The sequence below is a fragment of the Myotis lucifugus genome, unplaced genomic scaffold, assembly GCF_000147115.1.
Source record: "Myotis lucifugus unplaced genomic scaffold, Myoluc2.0 scaffold_20, whole genome shotgun sequence".
NCBI lineage: Eukaryota > Metazoa > Chordata > Mammalia > Chiroptera > Vespertilionidae > Myotis > Myotis lucifugus.
Window position 1 is genome coordinate 5,092,799 of NW_005871068.1, and position 18,320 is coordinate 5,111,118.

General features: G+C 44.0%; 2 pseudogenes; both read left to right on the forward strand.

Moving 5' to 3' along the window:
- Positions 1–4,539: 4,539 nt before the first annotated feature.
- LOC102439719 lies at positions 4,540–6,300 on the forward strand (annotated as a pseudogene).
- A 3,562-nt stretch (positions 6,301–9,862) lies between these two features.
- On the forward strand, positions 9,863–15,574 carry LOC102440044 (annotated as a pseudogene).
- The last annotated feature ends 2,746 nt before the right edge of the window (positions 15,575–18,320 follow it).

Consider the following 18,320-nt stretch of genomic DNA (forward strand, 5'->3'; position numbering starts at 1 on the left):
TAATGCCTTTAATTATTGTTTGGTAGTTTCCACTGTACAAGTCTTTTTACTTCCTTGAAAAAGTTTATTCTTAAGTATTTTATTGTTTTTGGTGCTATTGTATATGGGATTGTTTTCTTAATTTCCTTTTGCATAGTTCATTGTTAGTTACCCTGAATCCAAAAGCAGACAAAAACACTACAGGAAATCAGCAGGCCGATAGTCCTGATGAATGGAGATGCAAAAATCCTCAACCAAAAAAAACTAGCAAACCAAAATCAGTAGCACATTAAAAGGACAATACACCATGACCATATGGTCTCTATCCCTGAGATGCAAGAATGGCTCAACATAAGCAAATTAGTCAAAGTGGTACATCATGTTAAAAGAATGAAGGATAAAAATCACATGATACTCACAATAAATGTAAATAAATTGCCAAAATTCAATACCCTTTCATGATAAAAATTCTTAATAAACTAGGTATAGAAAGAATTTGCCTCAACATAAGGCCACATAGGACAAGCCCACAGCTAACATCATACTACACAGTGAACAACTGAAAGCTTTTTAGTTGTTGCTTCTTTAAGATGCAGAAAAAAGACAAGGATGCCTCCCCTTAACAGTTCTATTCAACATAGTACTGGAACTGCTAGCCAGAGAAATTAGGCATGAAAATAAATAAGTAAAAGACATCCAAATAGGAAAGGGAGAAGTAAAAATAACTATTTGCAGGTGACATTATTTTTTACTAGAGATCCAGTACACAAAATCTGTGCATGGAGGGGAGTGTGCCTCAGCCCAGTATGTGCCCTCTTGCAATCTGGAACTCCTAGGGTAGGGTCCCCAGGCCTGGCCAGTGATCAGGGCCTATCAGGGATTTCCTCCTGCCGGTTGCCAGCAGCTGCCCCCCCCCAATGCTGCCACTGCTTGCCATCTGTGCCGAACTGCCCCCCCCCCCCACTGGTTGCATCCCTCTGCAGGCAACAGGCGTGGGGTGCAATCGCTTGGCTGTCCTGGGCCTCCCTCTGTGGGGCAATAATGGGGCAATGGCGGGCCCCCCTGACCAACTGCATCCCATCCGTCTTGGCTGGCCTGACGCCAGTGCATGTCATAGTGTGGTCATCTGGAAGGTCATCTGGACAGTGGTTCTGCTGTTCAGTCGTTTGGTCAATGTGCAAATTCCGTTTTTATTATTATAGATATGGAAAACTGTAAAGATCGCACACCCACACACACAAACATATACAACTGTTAGAACTCATTAACTCAGCAGAATTACAGAATACAAAATTCTACCTTCTTCAAATGACTCAGTGGGAAGTACCAGCAGGGGAGCAGAGAGGATACTAAATTGGAGGAATGTGTCTCTCTAGCTCCCTCCCTATGAGCTCACTGACTGATGGCTAATGATCGCTCATGTCCAGCAGGTCAGACCCTCTACACTGTCTTTTCCGTCTCAGGTTTTGGTAACTGCTCCCTTTCTTCCCCACCTATAGGCCTAGCGGCACAATGTCTTCCTGATCATTATAGGCCTGAGGTCCTGTCCTTTCCCTTGTGATTTCTCTACAGCCTTCTCTCTTCTTTGAACAAATCCCACTTAGGAACTGCTTCAAATTGCCCAAGTGAAAGCCATACCAGGCCAGTATCCTGACCAACTCACCTCACACACATTCCACTTATGAGTAAATGTTATCACATCCACTTTCAAAATATATTCCAAACGTAACCCATTTCCACCAACTGTACCATCCTCATCCTAGTTTAACCCATCGTATTTTCACACCTGGGTGAGAGCAATAGCTTAGTACTTCTGCTCTCTCTTTCTACCCCATTCTATTCTCCAAACAGCAGCCAGGGTCTCTTTTCAAGAAGTGAGTCTGATAATGACTTTCTCCTGCTCACAAGTTCCTAAAGGCTTTCCACTACACATAGAATGAAATAAAAATAAAATTCCTCAGGATGGGCAGACAAAAAGGCTCTGTTGAGATGGCCTTTGCTTCTCCTAATCCCCTTGCCTGACACGCTCTGTAATGCTTACTTGCATTGCTTCAGTCATAGGGGCCTCCTTCAAGTGCCATGGACACTCATATTGTGCCACTATTTCAGAGCATTTACCCTCAATGCCACTTTCCAGGGACCATTCTTATTCTAGCTATTTGCATGCTCCATCTCTCCTTTCTTTCAGCCCTCTGCCTAAGTCATCCTATCAATGAGACATTCTTTGAATTCACTGTCTAAAATAACATCCTCTAGTCCATTTCTACATACACGGCTTTATTTCCCTCCATATTACTCATCTCTGCCTCATAGGATCTATGTATTGACTTGTCAGTTTCCACTTCCCGATGGGTGAAGGGATTACCACGCTTATTCACCAACTACTACCCGAACCTAGAACAGCGCATGGTGTTTACTTAGAAGTTTTAAATAAATTTGTGGTGAATGAATGAATGGGAATGGAAATATACCAAATGGATCAACTTAATGAAATGCAAACTTAAATGAAAATTGAATTCATAGTTTACTTAATGAGCAGGTAAAAAAAAAACACAAACTAATTCAATAGCATCAAATTAAAATAAGCTGATCCAACCTCTAACAGTGGAACTCTTCCTTGAAATGGGACTAGACATATTTCCAAGTCAATTAATAGCGATTCCTCACCTGCAAGACGTCTGCAAGGACATATTAGGGTTTAATGCTCTGGTTTTCCTATAATATTGTTGTTATCTTTTGTTTTGTATGTTGTGGTCCATGGCAGAGCAAGACCCTTTGTTCATGAACATTATCTGAAAACAACACCCTACTATGCCATGTATCATACATAGAAAAGCGTATATAAATGCATATGACGGACAATAGATAGCAAAGGGAACAACAAAAACTCTTTCCAGGGTGAGCTATAAGTATTACCAAGATTTCTCTAAGTTTCCTCTCTTCCAGATTTTAACATCCTCCTCTCCTAATAATCATCCTGAATTTTGATTCAATCATTTCCTTGCCATTTCAAATTTGCATAGGGAAACTATAAAGATCTGCATAAAAGTGAAATTATCAATGATTCCACTGTCATTTGTGGTTTCCTCATCGCTGTGTTATGAATCACTCCTATTGCTGTATTCAATTTTAATTCATTAAGTCTGATTTTTGTACATGATTCCATTACAGAAATATATGTTAATTTCTTTCTCCGTGTTACTCGTGTTAGGCTTTCAGGTGGTTTTCAGACTGCTGTGCTACTCTCTAGAAATCACTGTGAATCTCCTTGTACATGTCTTTCCATTACTATTAGAACTGGTCTCTCCCTTTAGAAAACTTTATAATTCTATGTTTAATCAACTTTACATTGATCTTGCAATTATTGTGTCGGAAACCTGTTTTCCGCATTCTTAGTGAGCAGTTTACTGTAGCCCTTTGAAAACTGACTGACCTCACCCTAGATAATTCGTTTGGAAAAGCTCTGAAGTTAACGCAGCAACGACAGTAAACTGTCTCCAAAGAGCATTCTTTTCCTAAAAGCACCCACATCCAAGCTTCTTACCTATTTGGGGATTGATTGAAAATATTTTGGTAGTTATTAACATCACAGAAGGGTTTCTTTCTCATGACATTATGTTGGAGTCCCCTAAGGATCTTCAATGGAAAGAACTCCAAATACATACATAGAATCTCAGGTGGACAAAGAAAATAAACGTGCTTCTCCTTCAAACTGGTGAAGCAGTTACTCATTTCAATGTCTACTTGCAATTGACCAAGTGATTTCAGCCTTGATTACACTGAGGGCCAAAATTACACTTCTCACTAAAAAAGACGGTCAGGGATAACAAATAAAAATTGAGGACACACAGTGAAATCTGCATTTCAAATGAACAGTACATATCTTTAGTAGAAGTCATGTCTAATGCAATATTTCGGAACTACTGATACTGAAAGATAGTCATTTTTAAATCTCAAATGCAATTCAGTAGGCTTTGTGTGTTTTACCTGCCACCCTCTGGCTTTCCTAGGCAGTCGAGCTCTCCGGGTTTCCTTGAAGGGGTCAGATTTGCTGGAGACGGTTGTTTTTATTTCAGGAGCTGCCTGGCTCGCGGGCCTTGGCCATCTCTCATGGCATTTGCTTATTCCTTTCACAAGAGCACATTACCTTGGAGCAGGGCACAGAGCGTCTGAGGGTCCGTGTTCCTCCTTGGGAGGATGTGTTGTGGCTGGTCCACTGGAAACAATGTTTCCAAGGAGCAAGCAGCTTCCCTCTTGGAAGGAACAGCGAGCACAGAGGCTGTCATGTGGCTGCAGGGACGCGGCTCTGGCCTGGAACTCTGAGTGCAGCCCCGAAATCCCGCGAGAGCCTGGATGGCAGAGGTCTTTTCAACCTCATGGGCTCCCATAGCTGCCGCCCCAGGAACCGGAAGTCGCCCTTCACACCTTGGGTGACCCCAGCTGGCGTCCAGCTGTTAGGCCTCCCTTCTTGTGCGCTGACCTGCTGCGACCCTTGGCCGGCCCGCTCCCTTCTCCAGGCTTCTAGAACTTCCCCAGCACAGCGGGGCCACAGTGAGCATCATGTCTGCCTATGGGCGCGGAGCAGAGGGCTCCGGGGACCAGGCAGGGAGGGAGGCCCGGGTGCGGACATCCGGGGACCTGCCTGGGAGGTCCCAGGCCCAGAGGCGCTGCAGAGTGAGCAGGCACAGAGGCGGCAGCGGGGATGCCATCGCTCCCCTCCTGGCCAGTCAAGGCGCAGACCCCGAAAATGACAGCGTGGTCCCGGGGATCCAGGGAGCCAGAGCAGAAGCCACAGGCGAGTACTGGGACCCAGAGCCCAGAGAGGAAGGGGCGGTGGAGGAGGAAGCAGAGGAAGCGGAGGGGGGAGAGGAGGTGGCCCAGGGGCGGCACAGGGCGCAGAGCGGCGGGGCCCGCCCTGCCCAGCACGTGTCCCAGGGGGACAAGGCCCTGGAGACCTGGGTGTCCTCGGAGACCTCGGCCCTGCCCCGGCCGCGCTGGCAGGTGCTCACTGCGCTGCGCGATCGCCAGCTGGGCTCCAGCGCCCGCTTCGTGTACGAGGCCTGTGGGGCCCGCGCCTTCGTGCAGCGCTTCCGCCTGCAGTACGGGCTGGAGGGCCACAGCGGCTGCGTCAACAGCGTGCACTTCAACCAGCGCGGCACCTGGCTGGCCAGCAGCAGTGACGACCTCACGGTCATCATCTGGGACTGGGCGCGCCAGCACCCCGTCATGGCCTTCAACACGGGCCACAGAAATAACGTCTTTCAGGCCAAGTTCCTGCCCAACTGCGGCGACTCCACCCTGGCCACGTGTGCCCGCGACGGGCAGGTGCGCGTGGCACAGCTGCCCGCCATCTCGCTCAGCAGGGTTTCCAAGCGGGTGGCCCAGCACAGGGGGGCCTGCCACAAGGTGGCCCTGGTGCCGGACTCCCCTGTCAGGTTCCTCACGGCGGGGGAAGATGCCGTCGTCTTCGGCATTGACCTCAGGCAGGACCGCCCAGCCTCCAGAGTGGTGGTCACCAAGGAGAATGAGACCAGGGTGGGCCTGTACACGGTCTTTGTGAACCCTGCCAACATTCACCAGTTTGCCGTCGGGGGGAGGGACCAGTTTGTGAGAATTTATGACCAAAGGAAAATCAATGAGACCAACAATAACGGGGTGCTCAAGAAGTTCTGCCCTCATCACCTGGTCCACTGCGAGTCCCAGTCATTCATCACCTGCCTGGTGTACAGCCACGATGGCACGGAGCTCCTGGTCAGCTACAACGACGAAGATATCTACCTCTTCCACTCCTCCCACGCCGGTGGGGCCCAGTACGTGAAGAGATACAAGGGCCACAGAAATAATGCCACGGTCAAAGGTGTCAATTTCTATGGGCCCCGAAGTGAGTTTGTGGTGAGCGGCAGTGACTGCGGGCACATCTTCCTCTGGGAGAAGTCGTCCTGTCAGATCGTTCAGTTCTTGGAGGGGGACAGGGCGGGGAACATCAACTGTCTTGAGCCCCATCCTTACCTGCCTGTGATGGCCACCAGTGGCCTAGACCACGATCCCAAGATCTGGGCACCCACAGCTAAGGCGACCACCAAGCTCCTTGGCTTAAAGGACCTGATTAAGAAGAACAAGCAGGCTCGAGATGGAGACGGCTCGGGCCACAGCAACCTGTTTGAAAATAACATGCTTTCGTTCCTCATGCATCACTTCACACGCAGAAGCCATCCCCTCCAAGGGCGGCGGCGCAGGGCACCTCTTGAAGCGAGAATCCTGGATGCAGAGTCAGATGAGTCTTCTCGTTCCTCAGGTGCATCCGAGCAGGAAGAAAACTAAAACTGTCGGTGGAGCCGCCATCCTGAATGCCTGATTCCTGCTCCAGCTAGATGCCACCTCCGTAGGACTTTCAAGTTTGCAATTCACTTTAACTGTTAGATTTGCCGTTTGCCTTCTATTTTGCACTATGAAAACCTCCTTTCATCTCTTGCCTGTAGTATCTTTTCTCCCTTTATGATGTTTTTCTTTCCTCATTCCTTTTTCCTCACTTGGTTTCTTTGCTTCTCATTTCTATGTGAATGTGTAAGCAATTTCGTATGCCCCCTTTGCTTTGTTCTCTATGGTTGACCTCTAAAGTTTCCTAATTAGGGAGAAAATATTTATAGCCTTATTGAATCTATTCATTTCTGACACTCTGAAATCTTAAACATTTTTTTTTCCATTTCTAGCAGTAGATATTATTAAGGTCTTTAGTTGAGCTAAGAATTTTAGAAATGTGTTTATTGTTTAAAAGTAAGTAGAAACTGCATACATAGAGGCATATGCACTTGTGCAAACACACACAGACTCTCACCCACACAGAGTGATAAAGGGTGAGAGAGAAAAAAGAAAATGAAAGAAAAGGTGGTTAAATTCCTAGCAAGATATTTTGTCTGTCTAAAATTAATAACTTTGTGTTGTTCCCATTTTATGAACGCACATGTTAATATTGATTAAGTTGAGTAGAGGGGCTGGTAAAGATGAAATTTAATTACAAGATATTGTTTATTCTGTACTTTGAATTCTCATGCAGTTTCACGGCTGAGAACTTCCAAAAGATTACTGTCTAAGAAGTTCTCTTGGGACAACCATCTCCTTAAAGATACCAGACAATAATATAAGAATTCCTAATGTTTGAAAATATGTATTTGCAACTAATTTTAAGAATAAATTCATGTTTCAAAGAAGAGTTGTTTATACTGACAGATAACTGTGATATCTTTGGAATAAATTTCTCATTAGACATCTGTGGTTGGCTCAAAATTCTCTTTGACCTTTTTCAAAAGGTTAAATTGCTTTTAAAGTATTTTTGTTCTAAGCCTTCTTTAATGTAAATGTGGGGCATATGATGTCCAATTACAGTTCAGTAATAATGTTTTTGTTTTATAAACATTATTTGTGTGAGTGATGCAGAGCCCTCCTTTGCCCCAACACCCCTGTGAAGGATAACCCCTTCTTTTCAGATGATTGTTGGTAAAGAAGGATGTGATAAAACATCCTGTGCCCTAACAAAGGCTTTTCTTCAATAATGCTCCTTAAAATGCCTATTATCTCTGGCTTCTTGAGAGCACTTGGAGAAATTTATATAATGAGATAAGACTTTAAAATGGAAAATTATTGACCATAATTTCTCTTCACTGAGATTCAAAGTTAGGGACAACTTCCTGGGTATCTGGGGCCCATGGGTAGCCCCTCCCAAGGTCTGCACTCAGGATAGGACCATAAGTGTCACAAAAGAACACATTGAATGTGAACTAACACTGTGGTTTAAAACAGGACATAAGGAAAACAGAGTTATAAACTAGGATCCCAAGTTTGGGGCTACCCTGCACAATTGTCTGCGGTGTATACTGGGAATAAAATCATTAAATTAATAAAAAAAACCATTTGGAATTTGCAGTGACACTGGGTGGCAGTGAGAACAGTGGCAAGAGTGGATTACTACCCAGTTCTTTATTCACCTGCTATTTGGAAGCACGCCAGTCACTGGGGGTTTGTACTCGGAATTGAAACCTTCTTCAGAGTTCCCTGCTTGGCTCTGAGATTCTTTGTGCAAAAAGAGGCACTGGGATGGAGGGGGGGCAGTCTGGAAGAGGTCAAGGGGTATAAGGGAACATATGTAATACTTTCAACAATAAAGATAACAAACAAAAGATAACAACAAACTGAGAGGCACTTGTGGTGAGATTTGGAAGGCAAGTAGTATCCCTCTTTGATTTATGCTCAGAAAAAAGGGACAGAGGCACATTGGTACTCATCTGCTGGCTTATCTTAGTGTGAGGCAACAGCCAGGCCCACAGCTACAGCAGCTCCCCCTGAGGTCTTCCATCTTCAGCAGCTCCATACAAAAGAGTCCCCCCCTTCTGCCCAGCACTCCCGTCCCCATGGTTGGAGGTCTGGAGGCTGCGAAAGGTCAGCATGGTTTCCAGACTGTCCTCTCAGGTTCCATCTGTCCCTTACAGATTCCAGTCTTTCTCTGCTTCCCCACTTCTCATCCCTCTCTTCTCCCTGAATGCTATGCTGACCTCAGGCTCCAGCACCTGAAGCAAAGACAGAAGCCTCATGAAGGCTGCTTATGCGGATCCTGCAATCACATACCATGAGGTCCCTGTTACAATCCCCTCACACGCATATCACCTCCGGTGTTTCTGTTCCTCTGTTTGCACTCTGAGGGAGGCAACCATCCCCACGTGGTTTAGATTGAGTAAGGCACCAGATTGCTTAGACAATTTGCCGTTTGGAAGAGTAAATTCCTCTTAAGAGAGACCTTTGACTTGATCAATATAAATGGACAGATGGGTGAGTAGATATAGAGATAGATGGGTAGAGAGAGGAAGAGAGAGAATATGGAGTCAAATAACTCATTTGAAAAGTAAGTTATGATAATAGGTGAAAACCAAGCTGGTGGCATAGGTCCAGGAAAATGAAAGTAATGTTATCAGTTTAATTCACGTAAATATTGGTCTATTAGTATATGGGAGAGAGCAATAAATATCACAACCAACTTGCTATGAGATGGTGGGCAAAGCTAACAATTCTATCACTTAAGCAGGCAAAATTTCAAATTTAATTTTTCAACACCAATTATTTCCATTTCATAATGGAATTTCTATAAGACAGTTCTATGTAGGCCTTTGTGCAAAATTATAAGTGTGTCCTAATTATGCACAGAATTTAAAACCATAGAGCTGTGGCAAATGCCAAACTATACTTTTAAAAAAGACATCTTCTGGCAGTCATTCCTTAAAAGGACACGTGCAGAAAAGACCACAGATGGACAAAAAACATATAAAGGAGCCTAATTGCTAAATTGCAGGCCCCACAAAATTTAGTGAGTTCTGTTATTCCAACAGCAACCTTTAGCATTGCTCCTTTTACCCTGTGAGCCAAAAACATAACTCAAGAAATTTACAATAGACTGAATCTTAACCATCCTGTGATTAACATTAATGAACTTCCACTACCTTAATTTGTCTTGACTTCAGTATCTTCAGTAATAAAGAGAAGTTTAGATTTTTAGATTTGTTGTTAGCCTTATGGAGCACTTAATACATATTTCTTTAGTGGACAATGAGTTCAGAGATGGATATATGAGAAGGAACTTACTACACTGGTTGCAAGCTGTGTTCTGGGGAGCATTGGGGAGTTTTGGATGTTTTCACTATAAGAGGGTTGGGAAGTTTCCTATCCTGGTGTTTTACACAAAGTACAATATTTATCCCCTGCACCCCGTAACATTGGCAGCCTCTTTATCTCTAAGCCCATTATATAAGCAAACATCTATGGAAATTAGATACACATATACTAGCAAGTATATGAAAATGTAATGTCTCAATAATTCTTCATAAAAAAACACATTAAAATGGAGGACAGGAAACTGAAGTTCAGTGAAGGTAACTTTGCAAAGTCATTAGCTAAGAAGGTATAAATTAGAGGATCAAATAGAATTTGCAACTAAATTAATGCAACATATAGTAGCACATAGCATGATTGTTTTGGTGCGTGGTAATTTGACTTAGGTGATAACAGAAATTGGGATCCCAAGTCTCAAGATTCTTCCATGATATTTTTCAAGTTTTAAATAATCTTTATTTGATATTATAGATAAACCACATAAAATCATGACATTTAAAAGTCACCTTTCACCTATGAAGGTGGCGGTAGTCTCACTTTGGACTTCTGTCAGCTGTGTGACAGACATGTTAGTAACCCAAGTCCCCCAAATTGAATTGTAGGCCTCTGAGGAGAACAAACAACAACAACAATGAGCCAATACAAAACAAAAAATAAATTGCAAAATATGAAAACAATAAATTCTGGGGTAAGGATAGTGCTTCTAGCTTCAGCTACACATTGATTTGGATGACATTGACTGCAAAGATTTTTGCTAGTGAAGGGACCAAAATTTTGCCACCCTGAAGCTGCTTTGCAGATTATTAATTTATGTTTTTATCCTCACCTGAGGATATTTTTCCATTGATTTTTAGAGAGAGTGGAAAAGAGAGGGAAGGACAGAGAGAAACATTGATGTGAGAGAAACACATTTGTTGCCTCCTGCACAAGCCCCGGCCAGGGCCCGAGCTGGGAGGAGCCTGCATCCGAGTTACATGCCCTTGACCAGAATCGAACCAGGGACCTTTCAGTCTGCAGGTCGATGCTCTATCCACTGAGCCAAACCACCTAGAGCAGAATATTATTTTTTTACAATAAATTTTTATTGATTTCAGAGAGGAAGGGAGAGAGAGAGAGAGAGAGAGAGAGAGAGAGAGAGAGAGAGAGAGAGAAACATCAATGATGAGAGAGAATCATTGATCAGCTGCCTCCTGCAAGCCCCACACTGGGGATCTGGTACATAACCAGAGCATGTGCCCTGACTGGGAACTGAACCATGACCTCATGGTTCATAGGTCGACACTCAACCACTGAGCCACGCCGGCTGGTCTGGAATATTAATTTTAAGCAGTTCATTAAGAAACAAGAGTCAGAAAGAACCTTTGACACGCCCCCCCCCCTTTTCTGCCCAAGAGATTCAGAGAAACCTGCTTCAGGATGGGGAGTTTAGCATTTCCCCTTAGCCTATTTTGCACTTAATATGGTAAACAAGAGGGCTTCAGGAAGGTGCCTCTTAGCTAGATATCCTGTGTCCTGCTGTTTCTGAATATCCTAGCAAGGATTTGTCTGCCCTGCGGGTTTCCCTCTTCCTCAGCTACCTCAATATCACCCATTCTCTCTCTGAAATCTATTACCCCTTTCTCCTTTTGCCAAAAATATCTTATATACCCAATGTTGCCTCACACAGCTACAGCTGTCAGTGGGGAGGTTGGGTGGGTGGCAGAGTGAAAAAGGTGAAGGGATTAAGCAAAAAGAAAAAAATACTAATAGACCAGCTAGTGTGGCTCAGTGGTTGAGCATAGATTTATGAACCAGGAGGTCATGGTTCGATTCCTGGTCAGGGCACATGCCCGGATTGTGGGCTTGATCCCCAGTGTGGGGCCTGCAGGAGCCAGCCGATCAATGATTCTCTCTCATCATTGATGTTTCTGTCTCTCTCTCCCTCTCCCTTTTTCTCTGAAATCAATGAAAATATATTTAAAAAATAATCATAGACACAGACAACAGTATGGGAATATCCAGAGGCAAGGAGGGTGAGAGGAGGTAGAAGATGTCCGGTATTCGCTGGCACCCTGCCCTGGGGGCGAAAAGACCCCCTCCCTCTCTTGGGCCGGGGAGAAACTGACCTCACCACACTGACGTCCAGAAACTGTCCCACCCCGGTGGAAAGTCCCTGCCAGACAAATGGCTCCTGGAATTGGCCAAAACCGCAGGACAGACCGCAGGTTTCACCTGACCCCGGAAAACCCCCACTGCCACCAGTTTCTGCCAGCATAAAAACTTGCCCCTGCTCCAGTTTGGCGTGGCTTCTCCAGCTCCCCTCTCCGAGCTGGTGAACCCGCCCATGTGCTCCCAATAAAGCCTGTTTAATCTGGTCTCTGTTTGGATTCATGGTTTTTCCTTGCGGCGGCGTAAAACCTTATAGAAGAGGGTAAAGGGGGGATAAATGGTGATGGAAGGAAACTTGACTTGGGGTTGTGAACCCACAATATAATACACAGAAGATGTATTATAGAATTGTAGAGCTGAAACCTATATAATTTTATTAGCCAATGCCACCTGAATAAATTCAAAAACATTTAAAAAACAAAACAAAACAAAAAAAACAGATGAGATTTTCCCTTCAGTTTTGTTCTGTATTCTAAGAGCTGGGCTTGTGACCAGTGAAAATATTTTCTCTGGTCTCTACCTTCTGGAAGGTGCATTACTGGGGTGCACCTGGTGGCCAGTCAAATAGAGGGAAGTTTCAAGTGTCTCTTTGTCTGGCTCCCAGGGGAGTCTGTCATAAGGGGACCCAGCCCATAGGGACCTTTGTCATCTAAATCTTCCTTACTTGTTAGTGCTGAAAAAATCCCAAAGAGAGGAAGGGAGAGAGAGATTGAAACATCAATGATGAGAGAGAATCATTGATTGGCTGCCTCCTGCATGCCCCCTTCTAGGGATCAAGCTGACAAACCCGGGGCATGTGCCCTTGACTGGAATCGAACCCGGGATCCTTCAGTCCACAGGCAGATGCTCTATCCATTGAGCCAAACCGGCTAGGGCTACTTTTGGCTTCTTATTATAGAGAAGGTAGAAAATAAATTTGGATCAGTTAATGAATATATCTTTTATTTATTAAATATGTTTATAAAATTGTGAATATATTTGTCAATAAAAAGTCTGTTTCTAGAAGTTATGAAATTTATTCATAAATTTGCCAACCTGAAGAATGTTAATTATTTACTTTTTAGTTGTCACTAGATAATAAGGTTTGTAAAAGTTAAAATTCCAATTTAGTTGGAAAGAAATTATGTTTTTTGGTAATGGAATGTATAAGGTGTGGAAATAAATTTTTGAGGAAATTAAAAGAAAGTAGGTTGTTCTAAAGCTGGTGTATTTTGCATGATTTAAGAGAGGAAAACTATAAGGGATGAAAACAGTTGTAGGTTTATGAAGAGAAATCTTGAGAAGAAATTTTATATATGGGTAATCTAAATAAAATTAGAATAAATTTAATTAGGTAAATGAATTTAAATATCAAATGTAAGCTGATGCAAAATCAGAGTTTGGTTCTTTTAAAGGGACAAAGTTTTTCTTCTGAATTATTCTTCTGCTCCAAATATAAAATTCTTTTTTTTTTTACCTAGAAAACAAAGATTCTATTTTATTAAAATATTTCTGTCATATTGTCTTAATTCCCTGATTACTTAAGAAAATAATCCTCTCAGTCCTAAGAACTGAAGTTTTGCTAACTCATGTTTGTTTAATACTTTAGATTGTCACTTTGAGTAAGTGAATAATTTAATATTGTTTTATAAAAATATATGATCTTTGGGTCAAGTATGTTTTATTTTTTAAAAATATATTTTTTTATTGATTTCAGAGAGGAAGGAAGAGGTAGAAAGAGATAGAAACATCAATAATGAGAGAGAATCATTGAAGTCTGGTGGTAATATTTATTTGTGATATTACCAAAAGGCTGCCCTTCTAATATTCCATCTCTATCAATCTTGCCAAGGAAAATCAGGGCCAGAATAGAGTCAGTATCCAGAGATCATGTGCCATATTAAAGTTTATTTCAGTCCAATATTTGGCTAGCCCAGTTAGTGTTCCCAGCTACAATCCATTACTGTGCTGCACTATCCAGGCTCCTGCCTGGAGCCTGTGTAGCTGTTGGGCAGGTGGCTGCTAGCGCCACAGGGCTATAGAGAGAGAATATGTGAACACACAGGCGAGCGTGGATCACTGAGAGAGAGAGAGAGAGAGAGAGAGAGAGAGAGACTTTGTTTACTTGAAATTATGTATTCTCCAGCTTGGGAGGAACCAGAAGCTTATTCAAAGTAACTAATCAGCTTCCCAATCTTTCGTGAGTTTCTGATGGGATCCAACCTCTAGACCAGGGGGTGGGGAACCTTTTTTCAGCCAAGGGCCATTTGGATATTTATAACATCATTTGTGGGCCATCCAAAATGATCAACTTAAAAATTAGCCTGCTGGCCGCCCGATAGAGCCTGAACGAGACCACAACTATTGAGGTTCCTGCGGAGTGCCTGCTCAGTGCAGGGGAACTTCCAGCCGCCCAACAGGCGGCCCCTGAAGCTGTCCCAGTGCTCGCCTGGCCCCAAGGACTTCCTCTCCTATGGTTCTGCAGCCCAGGCCTAGCGGCTACATCTGAAACCCACCGAGCTCTGGCAGCTGCTGGCGGAGTAGGAGCACGTGGAGCACCTGGGCAGTTTGGTGGCCGCCGAATGGACCAAAAGAGGGGTTCGTGGAGTTGAAGACTCCTGCGGGTCAATGCTAGCAGACCATGGCTTTGCAGAGCAGGGCCGGCAGTGGCTGCACCCCAAGGAGGTGTTGTATTTGCTGGAGTGGGAAGCCTACCCGTTACTGCTGACTGAGGACGCTGACTTGTCTGCAGTATCAGGTCTTCAGCCACCTGAAGAGATTGGACTCTGTGGTTCCACGGTTCCAACCAAGCTCTATTCTGTCCCCTTACCAGAGGCAGCTAAACTGGGACAGCAATGCCCAGCGCTTGGAGGATGGGAATGGCAAAAGGAAGAGGAGGAGCTCCAGCTCTCGGTCCATTAATAAGAAGCCCAAGACCCTGGAGAACCCCCTACAGGGAGTGTGGATGGGACACCCCAGAGCCTGGCAACCTATATCCCACTTCCCCACAACCACAACAGCCGAAACCCCAGGAGTCCAGCCCTGTAGAGGGCCCGGCGGGCCTCTTTCAGCCTTTGGGTTCCCTGAAGCCCTGCCCTGGCCTGGCCAGGGAGGTGGTGGGATGCAACCAGGAAAGTGGCAAAGTGGAGAATGGGGTGAAGGGGGCTCGGAAGCCATGCTGGAACTTTGAGCAGATCTCCTTCCCCAACAAGGCTGCAGACAGTTGCCACACCCTCCTGCTTACCCAGCCCCAGAGCTGCTCCAGGCCAAGGTCGCAGGGCGGGAGACAGACGCTGAGCCCTGGTGCCAGCTGAAGGACAAGCTCTCCAGACGAACAGGAGGATGTGAACTTGGATCCCTAGGTGCAGCGCTGCTCCAGCTGGCAGGAGTACAAACAGCTGCTGCAGAGCCCCAGAGCCGCCCCCAACACCTGGGGGACCAGCCTGTCACTCCTTTGCTGAGTCCCAGCCAGGAAGACTCCCCAGCCGCAGTCCTTCAGCATATCTCTGTGCTGCAGACAACACACCTCGCTGATGGAGGTGCCCGGCTGCCGGAGAAGTCCGGGGGCTTGGAGATCAGCTTTGATATTTACTAGGCTGACACTGTGGCCACGTTCCGAAAGAATAACCCTGGCAAGCCCTACGCCCAGATGTGCATCAGTGGATTTGATGAGACAGTCCCAGACCTCTGCACCCTAAAGCCATTGTCCTACCAGAGAGGGGCTGTGCCTCTGATATTTGCCCTGGTGGATCATTGAGACATCTCCTTCTACAGCTTCAGGGACTTCACACTGCCCAGGGATCCCGGACACTGACCAGTTCTGGCAGGGCCTGGATCCTGCTTAGGGGGCTTGGAGGGGCCTGGTTTGTCTATTCTCAGGGATCATCTCAGCTGCCTCCTACACCCTTGTAGCTGCAGGGACTAGTCTGGGCCTTGGCCCTGGGTATCTGATGCTTGCAGAAGAGCCACACTGAGCCCTACCCCCGCCTCCTCCTACCTGGCTGCGGCAGTGCTTCCAAGCCCCTTGCAGCGATGTCCATGGAACTCAACACTGGATTCAAGAGACCCAGCAAGGTGGGGCAGAAGAGAGGACTCTGTGCCTTTAAACAAGAGGGTGCCTGCTTCATGTGATAAAGCCATAGCCATTAAAAAAAAATAGATCCTTTTTCTTCAAAAGAAAAAATTAGCCTGCTATATTTGGTCAAACATTTAATTAACTCACCCCTAATGCCTTGGCAGGGCCAAACCAAATGATTTCACGGGCCTTATTTGGCCCACAGGTCAGACGTTCCCCACCCCTGCCCTGGACAATGATCTTTTTCCCAGGTTAGACTATGGGCCAACACCTACCCCTGCACCATTTTTACTTTATTGCGCATGTGTTTAACCACCCCCACCCCCCCTTTTGTTCTATCCCTTCCCCCAGTGATCTGTGCAGAATGGACTGGTGGTTCCCTGGGGGGAGTGTGAATCTGTAGCTTCCTAGTGAAGCAAACAGGCTCGGTGTCCCACTCCCTTTGCATTCTTTCCCTCAATATCTAGCTGACTATGATGACAAGGAAACATTTTCTTATCCTGGCAATGACTTTGGGTTAAGGACACCCTGAATATGTAAGATTTGTTTTCTCTCTCTTCTAATAAAAAACAACTTTTAAGCTAAGTAGGCCTTTTTGATATCCTGAAGTTACACCGGAAGTTTTGTCAAATAAAGAAGTAATAATTATGTTCTTTCGTATGCATATATTTTTATCATTAAAGTGGATGTTCCAGATAATATGTGAAAATCTCCAAGAGTCTACAAAGGTATGATATATTTACATTGTAATTCTAATTGTTATCTTAGAATATTACATGTTTTAGAAAAGCAAAATGTTTTGTTAAGTGCATTATAATCAGATCTATAATTAGCTCTTTATTATATAGGATGAATGGGTTACCAATGAGAACAAGAAATAAATAAATAAAAATGTCCTGGAAACAAATGAAAATGAACACATAACCTCAAGTCTCTGGGACACAACAAGAGCAGTCCTGAAAGGGAAGTTCATAGCATTACAGGCATACCTCAAAAAAAACAACAAGAAAAATCAACAATAAACTATTTAACCCTAGAACTTACAGAACTAGAAAGAAAACAACAAGAAAAGCCCAGAGTAAGTAGAAGGAAGGAAATAATAAAAATTAGAGCATAAATAAATAACATAGAGAATTAAAAAAATACAAAAAATCAATGAAACCAAGAGCTTGTTCTTTGAAAGGATAAACAAAATTGATGAACCTTTAGCCAGACTCATCAAGAAACAAAAAGATAGGTCTTTTGTTCTGAGGTGGGTCTCTTGTATACAGCATATAGTTGGTCATGTTTTTGTATCCATTCAGCTACCCTATGCCTTTTGATTGGAGCATTTAATCCATTTACATTTAGGGTTATTATTTATAGGTACTTATTTATTGCCATTTTAATTCTGTATGCGTAGGTTTTTCTCTCTGTTTCTTCTTATCATTACAGCAGTCCCTTTAGCATTTCTTGTAATGCTGGCTTGGTGGTGATATACTCCTTTAGCCTTTTTTTTTTTTTTGTCCAGGAAGCTCTTTATTTGACCATATATTTTGAATGACAGCCTTGCTGGATATAGTAATCTTGGTCTCAGATCCTTGCTTTCCATGCCATTCCCTTCTGGCCTGTAGAGTTTCTGATGAGAAATCAGGTGTCAGCCTTATTGGAACTCTTTTGTAGGTAATAGTTTTCTTTTCTCTAGCTGCATTTAAGATTCTCTTTTTGTCTTTAATTTTTGGCATTTTAATTATGATGTGTCTGGGTGTGGGTCTGTTTGAGTTCTTTTTGCTTAGGGTTCTCTGTGCCTCCTGAACTTGTGTGACGTTTTCCTTTACCAGGTTAAGAAATTTTTCTGCCATTATTTTTTCAAACATGCTCCCTTTCTGTCTCTTCTGGCACACTTGCTATCCTAATATTGTTATGTTTCATGTTGTCCCACAGCTCCCTTAAACTGTCCTCCTGTTTTTTAATTGTTTTTTTCTTTCTCTGATTGAGTGATTTTTTTCAACTCTGTCTTCTAATTTACTGATTTGATCCTCAGTTTCTCCTAATCTGCTATCATTCCTTCCAATGTGTTCTTTATTTGTCCTATGTCATTCTTTATTTCTGTTTTCATAGTTACTATATCTTTTCTCATATCTGAACTCTGTCTTAGATAAATTTCTTATCTCTGCTTCATTTATCACTTTTTCTGGACAATTATCTTGTTCTTTCATTTGGGTGTTGCTCCTTTGTCTCCTCATTTTGGCTGCCTGTTTGGATTCATTACTATGTATTAGGTAGATCCTCTATACCTCTCAGTCTCTAGTGCCGGACCATGTCAAATGCTGTTTCTGACTGAATCAGGCAAAGACTCAAAGCCTCAAGAGACCACCTGCCTACAGACTGATATGATTCCTCCTGAATTTCCCCTAGGCCCACGCTCAGCAAACTGCGGCTGGCGAGCCACATGCGGCTCTTTGGCCCCTTGAGTGTGGCTCTTCCTAAGCCTTAGGAGTACCCT